This window comes from Myxine glutinosa, chromosome 6 (genome assembly GCF_964187855.1).
Source record: "Myxine glutinosa chromosome 6, kmMyxGlut1.1, whole genome shotgun sequence".
NCBI lineage: Eukaryota > Metazoa > Chordata > Myxini > Myxiniformes > Myxinidae > Myxine > Myxine glutinosa.
In genome coordinates, this window is record NC_136266.1 from 40727248 (window position 1) to 40742576 (window position 15329).

General features: G+C 39.9%; 1 protein-coding gene across 1 annotated transcript in view; it reads left to right on the forward strand.

Annotated features, from left to right (window-relative positions):
* The window catches only part of LOC144892706 (uncharacterized), a 137208-nt gene that overhangs the window by 58579 nt on the left and 63300 nt on the right, over window positions 1-15329 (forward strand). Inside the window, exon 3 of the mRNA XM_078781014.1 lies at window positions 4586-4650. The gene's annotated coding sequence lies outside the window, so the exon portion shown is untranslated. The remainder of the gene's footprint in view (window positions 1-4585; window positions 4651-15329) is intronic.

Here is a 15329-nt window from a genome sequence, read left to right on the forward strand (position 1 = left end):
CTAAAAATTCTGTATCTTATTATTCATTAACATTTGTCAACATTTTGAGCAACCTCTAAATATTGTCCAATCAAGCTCAACGTTTCACCACAAACTACCTTCTTCAATAGGAATAGGGGCAGGCTTGTGGAGAAATGAAAATCCAATCTTCAATTTTTTGGACCACCCTCCTATACATCATACATCATGGGTCATATATCATGATGCATCTTGTGTGTACACGCAGGCCTTGAATAAGGAAACTCTACACTGAAAGAGACAGAGAAAAAGGTTACAAGTGACTTATTAGCAATAAAAAGTCAAATTTTCAAATTTAGTACTAAATTACCCTTCAGAGTGTGTAGAATCACAATTCAACACACAAAAAAAACCAGAAACCAAATATGGTAAAGTACTAAAATATTGAACTCAGCATATATGCGCATTTGGATTTATTTGCTTACCATGGCAATTGTGTGTAATGCTTCAAATCATTGCTATTGCTACACCATTTTGAGCAAAAAGTTTATTTTTTTTCCTTCCCAACCTGAAGCGGATACCCCTACCTGCAATTGGAGAAATCCAACACCGACCTTTGGGCTATTTATAGCATGTGCACAGGTCACAACAACAATGAATGCAGTATGGTACATGTGCTATGTGTATGGGGATATTGTGTACAGTGCATCGCCAAATTGTGAACAGTGCATCACCAAATTGTGTACAGTGTATCGCAAATCATGGTTAACATGTTTCTTTTGGAAGCGCAAATGACACCACACTCATAAATCGTGAGCGAAACTTTAAACATGTTTATCTCAGAATCTATATTCTTATAAAATTGATCATCATAAATTTTGAAGCAGTGTACTTCAAACTTGCACAGTTCATATTTTCAGTGTGTCAAATGTCCTGAACTATTAAGAATGAGATCCAGTACCTAACTTTTTGTTTTGATTTTTTTCTGATGAGGTAAAGCTCATTTTACAAAATGTATTTTTAAATATGGTACCTCTATACATGTTGGTTAGTTCATGATATATCGCTGTTTTAAATACATAGTCACGTGAAAAAGTAAGTACACCCCATGTAAAGTTTTGACTTTTTCAACATATTTCAACATACAGCTATTTGATCTTCATTTCAACAATATTGATAGATAAAGGTGATATAATATAACAAATATCATGAAACATTTACATTTTGTAGTCCATTGTATAATTTAAATAAACATAAATGCAAATTTCGCATGTGGAAAAAGTAAGTACACCCCTACATTTATCACTACTTCAAATACCTAAAATTAGAATCAGGTGCACCAGCTCAAGTGCAAATGATTAGAACATCGTTAGAGAGGATCTTGGAGGAACCTGTCTTATTTAAACCTCAGACATTTAGTTTGGTTTGCTCTTTGTTGTTGAAGTGTGCTGCGTCACCATGCCGAGATCAAAAGAGCTCTCCGAGGCCTTCAGAAAGAAGGTTATAGATGCCTACGAGTCTGGGAAGGGATTCAAAAAGATCTCCAAACAATTTGAAATCAATCATTCGACTGTCTGGAAGGTCATCTACAAGTGGAGAAGATTCCAAACAGGAGGCATGCCAAGAGGAAACCTTTGCTGTCCAGAAAGAACATCAGGGCAAGACTAAAGTTTGCCAATGAACACCTAGGCAAAGACCAGCACTTCTGGAACAATGTGCTCTGGACAGATGAGTCAAAGGTAGAGATATTTGGCCACAGTACCAGAAGACATATTTGGTGAAAACCAAAGACAGCATTTGACCACAAGAACCTGATACCAACTGCAAAGCATGGTGGTGGAAATATTATGGTTTGGGGCAGCTTTGCTGCATCGGGGCATGGGCAGCTCACCATCATATAATCCACTATAAATTCTTCACTGTACCAGAGGGTGCTTGAGGATAATGTGAGGCCATCTGTCGGAAAGTTGAAGCTCAGCCGAAGGTGGACCTTGCAACATGACAATGACCCTAAACATACCAGTAATTCCACCAAGGAATGGCTGAAAAGAAAGAAATGGAGGGTTCTGGAATGGCCAAGTCAAAGCCTGGATCTAAATCCCATCGAGATGTTGAAACGAACTGTGCATGCAAGAAACCCCACAAACATCGCACAGCTGAAATAATTCTGCATGGAGGAGTGGGCAAAAATTTCTCCCAGTCGATGTCAGAGCCAGGTAGACAGTTATAAGAAAGGCCTACTTGAGGTTGTTTCTGCCAAAGGGGGCAATACCACCTATTAGAGCCAAGGGTGTACTTACTTTTTCCACATGCGAAATTTGCATTTATGTTTATTTAAATTATACAATGGACTACAAAATGTGAATGTTTCATGATATTTGTTATATTATATCACATTTATCTATCAATATTGTTGAAATGAAGATCAAATAGCTGTATGTTGAGATATGTTGAAAAAGTCAAAACTTTACATGGGGTGTATTTACTTTTTCACGTGACTGTATATACTCCAAATCTTAACAAATTTGAATAATGCATTCAAAAGTTATGACAACAAACTAGGAAATTTAATGTATTGCTTTGAGTCGATAATTAAAATGCAAATTAGATGTACAACATCACAAAATTAAGTCATGTAATATGACAAAGTGTAATAAGATAGAAAAATGAAGTTTTGAAAGTAAATAAGTATTTTTTCTTACTTGAATTGAATTTGATTTTCTTCCTATATATTTATGTAATAAGTCACTTGTAACCGGAAGATCATTGATGACAATAATCCTCGGATGGCCGCACACATTATAAAGAGGGTGAAATTATAGAAAAGTAGCGATTCCAATCTAAGATAGTGACAAGGAAGTTAAAGAACTAACTTGACACGTTATCTTAGCCTTCGCTAATTGGGCTCAAACAATCCGAGACATCTTGATCTGATCGACACGTAATTACATCATTACAAAATATCTGTCCAACAATTATAACCCCTCCTTCCCTTTGGCCTATGGCTGATCTCCAATCACCGTATTACAGGATGCTTGACCTCGACTGTTCAAGATTCACAAAATAATTATATAAGAGAATAGATTTACGCAGCTGGCAGCCCCATAATTACTAATATGGATGTATCTACTGTGAGGAGGTGATTAGTAATTACCAAAAATGTTAAACTGGATGGAAGTAGTTTTTAAACTTCGACATGACACATTGACACGTAGCACGGAGTTTAAAATGTAAAACGTGGTTCTGAAAGTTATGTCTCATGCTCTCACGAGTCCGTTGTATTATAATTTATACTAGCGTGACTCGGTATGCTCCGCGCACCTCTCCACACGTCGTTTCAGAGGGATAGGCATCTTTGACCATGTCTGCTTTCTCAGGGAGTGAGGAATGGTGGGTGTGGGTTTGTGGTGGTGATGGTGGACTGGGGATCGTGGGGGGAAGTGGGGGAATGGTGGAGTGGGGATGGGTGGATGGTGATGGGGGATGGTGGGGGAGATCGGCCAAAATTGGGTCTTCAGGGATGTTTGGGTCTTCAGGATATTTTGGGTCTTTTGGGTGTTTTGGGTCTTTTGGTTCCTCTGGGTCTTTAAGGGTCTTTGGGGGTATTTTGGTTCTTCGGGATATTTACTTAAGGGTCTTTTAGGTCTTCGGGGTCTTTAAGGATCTTTAAGGGTCTTTTGTGTCTTCAGGGTGTTTTGGATCTTTGGTGCCATTTCGGTCTTCAGGACCTTTTGAATCCTCTGGGCCTTTAAGGGTATTTTGGGTCTTTGGGGTGTTTTGAGTCTTTAGTGTGTTTTGGGTCTTCGGGGTATTTTGGGTCTTCAGGGTATTTTGGGTCCTTTGGGTCTTTAAGGGTATTTTGGGTATTCAGGGTGTTTTGGGACTTTGTGGTATTTTGGGTCTTTGCAGTCTTTAAGGGTGTTTTGGGTCTTCAGGGGTCTTGGTGGACTGAAATGGTCATCAAATGTCTGAGGGGTCTCAGCAGTCTAAATCGTCAAAAGGTATATTCCAAAAGAATGTAATTAAGAGTTCACCGAATGTGTTTTGGGTGTTAATTCTTTTTTGAAGAAGAAGACGTTTTGGTTACAAATAAACAAACATACAAACATCACCATTTACGTTTGCTCTATTATAATAAGATGCAGTACAACCAAATGGAGCTTGAGAACAATCATGTTTTAGGGGGTGTAATTTGGTGCACCATCCATGTCCGCGCTCGGGGCAGTCGCCCCGTCCACCCCGCCGGCTCTACGCCTATGGGTTGGCATCAACCTGAACTGGTTGGGCAAATTGGATCAATTACATGATGTAACATGCAATAGGTTTTACAACGGTTTTTAGTTTCTGGAAGCAGTGTAGAATTATATTTATTGACAAGAGTCCAACAGAAATGGGGAAAGAGGGTGAAGTTAAGATAACATGATGGAGCTGCTGTATAACTATAACTATAAACACCACTGTTTTATGGGATTGTGGGTGTACATTGAGCTGGTGTTGTATACAATAGTACTATTGTTTCAAAGATATTCATGTTGCTAGGATGTTCTAACATCAGGATGTCAGTGCGTATGAGCATTGACCCAGGAATGGGATAAGAAGATGACCGAGTGATATCTGCACCATGCAGGGTGAAAACATGCAGTCACTGTATCACCAATTGAACATTCAAGTGACAAGAGAAATCTTATACGCGTGAGTGTATCGCACACCCTTTTGTGCCCATCGCACACCCTCCACCTTTTGGCCTCTTGATATTATGTACACAAAATGGTTGAGTTTTTCACCTTCACCCATCCGAAGTGTGGCATTACGTGCCAAAAGACACCATGAGGATAATCCCCCAACCCCAACTCTCCAAACCTTGTACATGCCCCTCACTCGTATCTCCCCCTTTCCCTTTTTCCTTCTTCTTACCCATTTCTCTCACCTTAACTCTTACTTTCTCCCTTGTGTTTAATATATTCAATTTTATAGCTTCACTGCATCCCGCCTCCCCCTCTCTGTATGCAATACGTACATGGCCTCTCTTGACCAATGGCATATCACGTGTTGGAGCATTTTTGAGCTCATTATGTTGCATAAAGCGATTGGCCAACGCATATTTTCACATAGGACTTTTTAAATTGACCACGTGGTGTAGAAGGAGACTTTACATCTGGTTTGGGGGTGGTGGTATTCTATATTAAATTTCCTTGGAATGTAAGCAGATTCACTGTGAATCAAACCCACCATTGTGGTCCAATCATTAAATTAACAATCAAATGTTCAACATCAGAACTTACTCTTACACTGGTTGCATGATAACGGGCCATATATTTATTTCATAGTGGGGGGGGGGGGGGGGAAAGGCAGTGGGAGGCATAAAATGAGACAAATGAGAAAATGAAGAGAAGGGACGATGATATGAGAGAGAAGGGAATATTGGTAGGCAAGTGTGGGGAGAGAAGGGAAGGAAGTTTGGGAGATTATGAGAGTAAGAGGATGGAAGAGTGAAAAAAGCACGTTGTGAGCATACAGGGGCCAGATCGAAATATTTGTGTATGTAATAAAAAAAGATGGCCCTGAAAACAAATTGTCTGTTCTAATTGTAACCTATGCAAGTTTGGACAAAGAAGATGTCTAAAGTCTGTTTGACTTAAGTGGAAAGTATTAAGGTTTTTTTCAACCTGTATTTATATCCATCATCTTGTCATCATAGTCCACCCCTTACTCATTGTCATTATTATACAAGGATCACATCACACGTTTGACCGGAATGATATTATGCAGAATGGCATAAGGCTCTCATTTGTCTGGAAGTGATTTAATATGATACTTTGGAGCATTTATATATTGGTCAAACAGTAAAGTGTATATACTTCTGGTAAAGGGTTATAGATGTCATGTTGCTTATTATGTAAAATAAAATGAAAACGATGGAAACATTCCCAGTGAGAAATAAACTTGATTTTCTTGAAAATACTAATTAAAACTCTAAAAGAACTAGGAACGGCACTCGGTAGAGCACATTCCTCTGCCAGGCTGAACAGTTTACGTTTTATATCCCATTGATAGGCTGGATCTGCATCCAGAGTTGAAGCAAAATCCAATTGACTTGTTATTGTAACCTACCCAAGTCATCCACCAAGTTTTGTCATAATAATCTGTTCATAACTGTTTGATATACAGTGTATATCAAATAATAAATAATATATACATACATATATATATCTCAACGGTGAAGGATCACTTAAGAAATTACTGGATCCGAACCTTCACAAAAATCTAATAATTTCGTCCGAATCCATCTTCAACTGTTTGAGATATCCTGTCCACAGACGAACAAATAGACAGGGGTAAAGACATAATCTCCATCCACCTTTGGTGGAGGAGGTAATATGATTACATATGATACTGAGAATTACTTGATTTAGGTAATATTTAAATATTACTTCGGATCATCACAAACTGCTTATTACAGTGTCAGGGAGAAGAAAGACAAAATTATTTGAAAGGAGTGTGTGGGATTTTCTATTTCTCCAAGAAGTATTACTATATATAATTGTGTGTGCTCCTACTGTGTACATCATGCTATGTAATTTCTAAAGGGTTCCTGCTGTCATACTGTAGCAACCGCTACATTAAAGCTTGAGGGTCTTGCTTCTTCTTACTCCATTCTGGAAAGCCAAGATTTGAAAACAGGCATTGTTGTTATTAAATGGACACGAATTTTTGTTCCAAGTAAATCGAGTGTTCGCTTTCCAATGGTACCATTTTTATTCTTCTATGACAGCAGGAACCATTTTTTTTATCTGGAACGGTACTCGGTAGAGAGCATACCTCCGCCAGGCTGAACAGTTTACGTTCTGCATTCCACTGATAGGTCAAATCTGAATCCGACATGAACCAAAATCTAATCGGCTTGGTCTAGTAGTCTAGTCACTTACCAATTCATGCACCAAGTTTTGTCATAAGGCATCCACAACTTTTTGAAATATCATGCTACATATCGTTTTTGGCCCTGTCACGCAATGGTGAAGAATCACTTAAAATAAATTCGTATTTGGATCTTCACCAAAATCAAATACTTTTGTTCTCGTCACCCAACCAACCTCTCCACCAAGTTTTGTCTGAATCCGTCCATAACCTCTTGAGATATTGTGCAATATATTGGTTATAGCCCTAGCGCTCAATTGTGAAGAATCACTTAAAAAAATTCTCAGATCTAGATCCAGATCCGAATCTTCACCAAAATCAAATCAGTTTCACATACCCATCCTCTCCACCAAATTTCGTCCGAATCCGTCCACAACTTTTTGAAATATCTTGTATACAAACAGACAAACAAACAGACAGGGGAGAAAACGTAACCTCCATCCACCTTCGGTGGTGGAGGTAATGAAGCCTGACAGACACACACATAGACGGGCGGATGCTTCTCCTTTCAGTAATAGATGAAATTTTGGAATGCTAAATGATCGCTAAATGAAGTGAACGCTAAATTGGTCAACCCCCCAAAAAGGTGTTCTTAAAAGAAAGATTTTAAAATATAAAAGTTTGTTTTGGGCATGCACACTCACCTTGCATTCGATTCCATTACAGAAGGGGTAACAATATGTTTTATGCAAAAGGTACAAACTCGAGGCACAACAACCATGGGATTCCTGAAAAGCACTTTGGGTTCTGATTCAACAACTACGAGTTTCAATCCCATTGTCCCCAATAATTAACTTTTGGATTGCGTCCAATAACATGTAGGCTAACTTTTTTTTGTTTCAAATATTCGTTTCAGTTCTATGCAAATGAGGTTGTACTGATGTATCCGATATAACTCCGACTCCCTATAAATTAACCTGGAAAGCCAATCTATTTATGTGTTTGGTGTGATGATGTCATCGGCTGTAGAAATCGAAAATAGGGAAAATAAACTTGTTGCAAACCTTTGATAATCTAACAATATTCAGGCTTAAATACATTTTGCTTCATCTCTTAATAGACAGCGGAACTGCTGACATCATGTTTTAAATGACAATTGAACCATTTTTTAAAAAGTGTTAATATGCGGCTTTGATTTAACAATATTATAATGTTCTGTTCAAATGTGGGTCTTTCACATTTCTGATATGCTTTGATCGTTTAGGAGAAAGACCTGTTCAGAACCGGCCTCCTCGGTATAGCTTGCTCGCCCATGACCTTACTTCTCAATTCGATGATTTGCAGGAAGTACTGGATCATAGAAAACGTAATCTTGTGAATGAGTCGTGATGCTGGCGGTCCTGTTTGCAGTGTGGACCATATAGATCCCATGATGTCTTTACTTGGGAGTACACCTTTGGACAGGTACCTCGGATGGATAGCTATTTGTATTCCCTGTATCAGGTGGAACATAGTGGGATGCCATTTTGTCGTAATAATAACCTCCCAAATTTATAACCACTTCAGTGGTCTAATAAAGTGACAGTTTGTTGAGTCTCCGACCGGCGACCATATCCCTTCAGTACATTTTTCGTTTATATTTCACCGATTCCACTCTCCTGAAATGGAAGCTTCTCGCCACAGACATTCAGATTGGATAGTAACTCTAGACCTTTCTTAGTCCATTCTCCTACACCTTGCGTTTTCTAATCTGCGACATCTAACAACATGTACAGTCTATTGGATACCGCATTTGTTCTTGACTGGCTGTATCTTTGGCAAAATATTCCCACTGAAATTACCACTTTTTATACCACAGACATTGGGGTCACAAAGACAAATTGTTACCAAAAATGTGTACTTCCTGATTCGTTCAGCTTCTGATGTCGTGGAAACTTCACCTTGAACTTTAGTCTCTAGTGGGCCCTCTTTCTTCTGAGGGAGGACCATGACATTTCCACTGCAGGAAGTGTCAGACAGGTTTATTCATTTGGTATTAACTACTAAGCCATCCTAAAAACATGCATCGTTTCTGAATGTAAATAGACCACTAATGTTGCAAGTCCTGTTCGTGGTCTTTTCTACATCTCGGTTGTGGTTTTAGGAGCAAATGAGCATAAGGAGACCTTCAATATATGATGTACGCAATGGATATCGGGGTAATAAAACTGAGGAAACCAAAAAGGAGGAAAGGAGGGCTCAGGAGTGTCATGAAGGCAAAGGATGTTGGGAGAAGGTATAGGAGCCAGGGGAAGTGAGGAAAGAGATGTGCAAGGGGGTGAGAGGGAGGTTGGGGGAATGGGATAGAGGTCAAAATTATACAATTTTGTGTATGTAATAAACAGATGGCGTCAAATATTTGGAATGTTTACTTGAGTGACAGTTTCCATTCCCATATATTGAAGCAACTCTCTATTTGTACGTTCTCTTCTCCTTTTTGCGTTGTACTCAACTTATCCGGCCTTGATAAGTGCTATAGCCGTTTCCCGGACAGGGAGTAGGTCTGAAAAACAGCAGTAATTTATATTTTACATAAATTAATTTAACTTTACAAAAGTAAAGTTTACAAATAATTTCTTGTAAATATAAAAATATGAAAGTAAACTTTACAAAAGCTTCTCTATCACTTTACATGAATTCACTTTACAAAGGAGAGAAATGTTTAAAGTCCAAAATGTTGTGCAATTTGTGTCACAACTCTGTAAATCTCGTGATTTTGAGATATATTTCGTAGCAACTACTTGCTCTACAGGATATAATGGGCTACAGAGAAACTTCTCCACATCAGTTGAAGCTTAAGGAGAAACTGTGAATACAATTATTAGACAGTACATAGTACCTTCTTAAAGAAATATGCAACAGCCACTTTAGCGTAGGTATTCCTGTCACTCTTATTGATAAACTGCTAGTACGTACTTGCCTCCAAAACACCTCTTAATATGAGTTCCTTAAGGGACTCAACATAGGATGAGGCCATTAGGCCAATCAAGCCTATGGAATGGTTGCCAATCTATGATTTTTTTTTTCCGTGCTCTATCCTTTTAAAATGCCAACATCAAGCAAAGAAGCAGCATGTCCCATTAAAGCATTTCCCATTTTAAAAGTCTTTGGTATGACTGACCTGTTGACCTCCCAGACTGAGAGTGGATGCTCTCACCACTACATCACCAAGTCCTGTAAAGGCCCTTTCGTGCAGTTTGAATTCTGTCGTACACTGTTTTATCGAAAGCATTGGGACAAGAAGGAAATATGCCGGATTATTAATTCACAACCGCCTATTTGATTCAAAATAGGGTGTTGGTCCATATTGTACAAGAAGCATTGCTGGGATCATGTCAATAACACCATACCAAAACTTTCATAGATGTTAGGTGTAGTGTCAGTCCGTCGCATGTTTTAAAAATCTTACGGCCCAATGAGTCAACAATTTCTCGCCTGTCTTATTTTCCACATTGGCATGACCTGTTGTGTTCCATTTCCTAAGCATGTTGCCTATAGTTGACTTGAAAAGGCCCAAAGTGACTGAAACCTCATGAGCCCTCCTGCGTCCAATAATCAATCTACATTGAAGGTCAGTCAGATTTTTACCTCTTAGCAGTGTCATACAAGTGAGTTTTTAATACCGTCTGCACACGTTTAAAAGCATGGGCAAGTGGGTTAGGGTTCATTTCATGTTGGTGTATGCTGTCCCAGGCCATGACATATGAATAACATCAGTGTCATGCTAATCAAACCATTGGGTGACCACACGTGCTCTGTGGATGGGGACATTGGAGGGTATCCTCTTGCAGCCATCCTAGCCATCATTATAGGCAAACAGGCCTGTGCAGCATTTTTATACATGACCCTAAGCATGCTGGGATGTTATTTGCTTAACACATTGGCCAGACCTGTGTGGAAGCCATTGCTCTGTATCCCTCGTTTATTCAGGTGTTTCCATTTTTTGGCCACTACCTGTAAGTTGCCTGATATACTTATACTTCAAAAGCATAGACCCCTTCGCTGCCTTTGTCATGTCTAACTCATGGAGAAAAGCCGCATTCCAAGGATGTTTTCTCTGGGAACTCCAAAATGTACCTAGGCCTGTCTTTGATTTAAGGTATGGCTTTAATTTAACGACATTAAAATGTTCTGCTCAAATGTGGGTCTTTCACATTTATAATGTTTCCAACAGAAGAATGGCTGGTCACAGTTGTGTTTCAAAGACATTGCAAAAGAAAGAAATGAAATCATTTGGCACTGATGTTAACAATTGTGAGTCACTTGTTGCAAGATAAATCTTTGGAGACAAGTACCTCATCATGGTGCAGCCAAATGTCATCAACAGCGGCTGGATACACTTGCAGTCTGTAAGAACCAGAGGGAAGCCAGAGTAGTAGAAAGATTAAGATAACCTTGTTTCACCTGTGTGAACTGCAGCAGAGACTCCAGATTTGATTGGCCTTACGAATCATACAGGAAATTGCTATAATAATTGACCTATTCATCTTGATGACCTTTCAAAACGAACGGATGCCATGTTGTGTCAAGTTGGAAAAACCAACACCCCATTCTTCACAAGTAGTCCGGTGGTACAGCACTTTATTTCAGAATAATCGTGCACTTTCTTGTGCAGTATAAGTCTCAAATTGATTACACATCTTCAAGAAGCCTACCCGCATCCCTTGTTTGTCCGTCTCACTCTATTTTGTCCCTCAAACCTGCTGTTGGTGTGTTTCCCCTCCTGCCCCCACTCTTTCTGTTGTTACTTTTGTTCTGTTGCATCCTGATGTGTTCTTTGTTCTCACTTTTGCACGAAGCTTGACTTTGTATACAAAGAGAAATACTATACCAAGTAAAATTAGAAAAAGATGCATTCCGAGAAATGTTCATGATCAGTTTACACCAAATGTGTAAACGTGCTTATCTTTTTAGATTCCATACCATTTTGAATAGTCCTTCTACATAATACAGTTGGCATTTTTCAAAATAGCCACCAAGAGGCTGTCAGATCAAAAAGCTTTTTTTTTTTTTTTTTTTGTATACTGAATCGAGGCTCGTGCAAGAGCTAACATTTATTTCACAAACAAATCAACCAGACAAACAAAATATACAAAAAGAGGGAGCGGAAGACAAGATGGGCAGAGAAGGAGAAGCACACAACCACAACATTTGAGAGCAGGGAGAAGTGTGGGAGGGAGAGGGCTTGGGGGCAGGAGGCGTGGGAAGGGGGGGGGGGGGGGGGGAGAGGTATAAAACACAAGGGGACCGAAATTAGCGGGGGTAGAAAAGATCAAGGTTTTGGATGGGGGAGGATAAGAGATGGTGGTGAACAGCTGTTTTAAAGACCTGGAGGGTGGAGTGGGATTGAAGAGAGTGAGGGAGTTTGTTCCAGAGGCGGGAGAAAAGGGGAATGAAGGAGTGAAGGTGAGCAGAAAGTCTTGATTTTGTCAGTTTAACCATAAGAGGGTTGCAGGCAGATCTTGTGCGACCTGTAGGAATATTTGGGGGACAGAGCCCAGAGAGGGCTGGGGGGGCAAGGCCAGAGAGGAGTCGGTAGAAGACGGAAAGACCACCAACCTGCCTGCGGTGAGTGAGTGAAAGGCCCTTGGAGTTAGCTTCATCGCGGGAGATTCCAATGATTGATTGAATATGATTGAATGTGGGTTAGCTTCAATGATTGAATATGCATAAGCATATTCACAAATTTCCCAGTGGGTTACATATGAATCCAGTTTTTAAAAGCACAAATAATATTTCCATTGACAAGCTGCAATATATAACTCAATAACAGTATAACCTTTTAAGAGAATTTTCCTACACAGGAACAAAGATCTGTGCACTGGTGTGTCGCCTTTTTGCACTTGCATTTTGAAGACTTACTTCCTTTTATACATGCACAAGAAATCAATTAATGACAGGTCTTGGATGCTTCAAGTAGCGTTGTCCATAGAGGCTGGTATTGTCTGTCTTGATTATTTGTCCAACCACACCCAGAGGAAGGACAGGGCAGGTCGGGATGTGGAATTAGTGCTTGACCCTACACATGTCCACCTTGATTTGCCGCCCTTCTGACATGCTGTTCAAGTGTAACTTTTGGTGGGGGAATCTGCTCAACTTAATTCTTCATGACAAACAATTTTCTTCTTGCAGCATCTACAATCTACATTAATGCACTTGCTAATCCTGTCATGCAGAATAATGTCAAACCCCTCGATTGTTTTCATGCTCTTTTCTGGAATGTATTGTGGGGTGTTGGATAGGCTTAGGAGTGCTGTGGCAAGTTCTGGCAGAGATGTCCATGCCCAACAAAGGCTGATACAGTGTCACACCCTATCAAAGGATGAAACATCGGAAGGGCAAAGATATATGTGGTCCAAGGCTGACTGCTATCTTCTGTGCTGCCAGGTTACGAAACGCTTTCTCCATCCCAAAGGAAATCAATAGCTCGGAGTTGTCTGGAAGTGCTTGAACGGCCATTACTGCAAGACCAACAACATCTGTATCAACAGTGTGTATGAGAGTTCTATGGTGACCATGCTTTGTAGTGTGAACTGCATGGAGCACCAAACGGGTATCTATCTCTTCATAGTTGTATGGTGTTAGAATATGAAGACTCTTTTAGGCTGGAATGCAGGTAACATGTTCAATAAATGTCACAACACGTTCCTTTCCTGTGATTCTGGTGCTCATTTATGTGCAGTACGGTTCTCTGAGTTCTTCCTTGTTCTAATACACGCAGAGGGAGTTAAGCTCGGTACGGAGAGGCACATCCAACAATCCTTCTGCGCACCCCCTTGTCCAGTTTTGCTCTGGGTGTTCCTTTAAGGCTGTCAGCGATATACCTGTCCCAAACGAAATCCAGTCGTGCACCATTTCTCAGCTGTGACAAGATGTAGGGGATGAAGTCCTAGTTTGCATACTCGTTGAAACTCAAGTAACTGGACTATGACATCCCCATCCAGTATAACTGCAGTCACAAAAGGAGCTTCTGAATTTACGTTAGCACTATCCTCCAGGCAATACAAGGTCACTTTTGCTCCCAAAATATAGCTTTCCAGCAGTGGAGAGTGATGTAGGGCATGCTTGATTTTCATGCCAGAAGAAATGGTCTAAATTTCCATCACGTGTCTGGCATCCCACATGCAGCATCGAAAAGAGCTGCACATCGCTCTTCATGGAGATCAGCTTTTGTTTGCCCTTTTCAGCTGTTTCGGTTAAGGGGGATACAAACAAGGGGAATTTCATTCTAGCTAAGGTATCATGAACTGAAACTGTTCTCTCAATGAGGCGTTCCTTGATGAAGGCATCAAATTGCTCCTCTCCTAGTATATGTGCCTTTTGCACAGGTGTTACCACAGAAGAGTCAACAATCTCCTTTGTATCATGAACGATCATGTCGTTATTTTCCTTATTAAATGGATTGCCAAGTTTTTTCATCATATATGAGTGCATTGACATCTTTCAAATATTTAGTTTGAACGCTGGCTGTCTGATCATGATGCCAAGTGTTCGTATTCTTGTGATGAAGAGCATTCTCGTACTCGTTCATAACGTGGCATACCTCCAGGCCAGCTGCAATACACCTTTTACAGTGTACACTTGACCAGCATCTAAGCAGAAATCTTGGAAAATGTCCTCCATGAAAATATTTCATTGGAAATGTCCACCATGAAATATATCTAAAATCATTCGGAATACATTTCTTAACATATGTGCAAAGTTTGATACTTGTATAAGAAAGTGCACCATTATCGTGCCATGCCGTTGTGCTAAAAGGTGTTTTCTTAAAGTCGATGCTGAAGAAATTGAATGCATTTCGTAGCACGCACGATCATGTTGTTACTCAAAAACAACAAAGGTGTAACACCTATTAATTGATCAAATTTCTCATAAACTTGCATCATTACCCTGCGCACATGAAGCGAAAAGCAGGGTTAAGCAATTGGTTCACATCTGTTTGTCTTTCTTTCTGTTTACAAACGTCAGTTTATGCTTGAGGAACAACTTGATTTCAATTGAATGTTATATTTTGAACACGAATCGGAAAACGAACCTCAAGTTTAGCAGTCCTTTGGATCTGAATTTACTTTGCAGAGAGGAGCGGGATAGATTTTTTTATTCTGTCTGCCTGTCAGGCAGCCAAACAAAATTGAAAATGATTCCAAACAGGAAGCTTACTGTTTTTGAGGATGTCATAAAGGATATAAACAATATGCATGAAAAACGAATGTAACGTGTTAAATAAGGGGGTGTAAAAGACTCTGCATCAATGGCGGTAAACTTAAAATAAAAAAATTATACCATTATACTGTGGCGGACACAAAAGCCCACTGGCGTGGTGACATCATTCCACGCACCAAGTGGGCGGTAGCCACGCCCGAGGGGTAGGCGTGGCCTCATGATATACACCGGGCGACCAGCCCGGAGGAGTTCAGTGTTACAGTGTAGTCTTACAATAAAGACGTTTATATGTTACCGCTTGTCCGCTTCCTCCT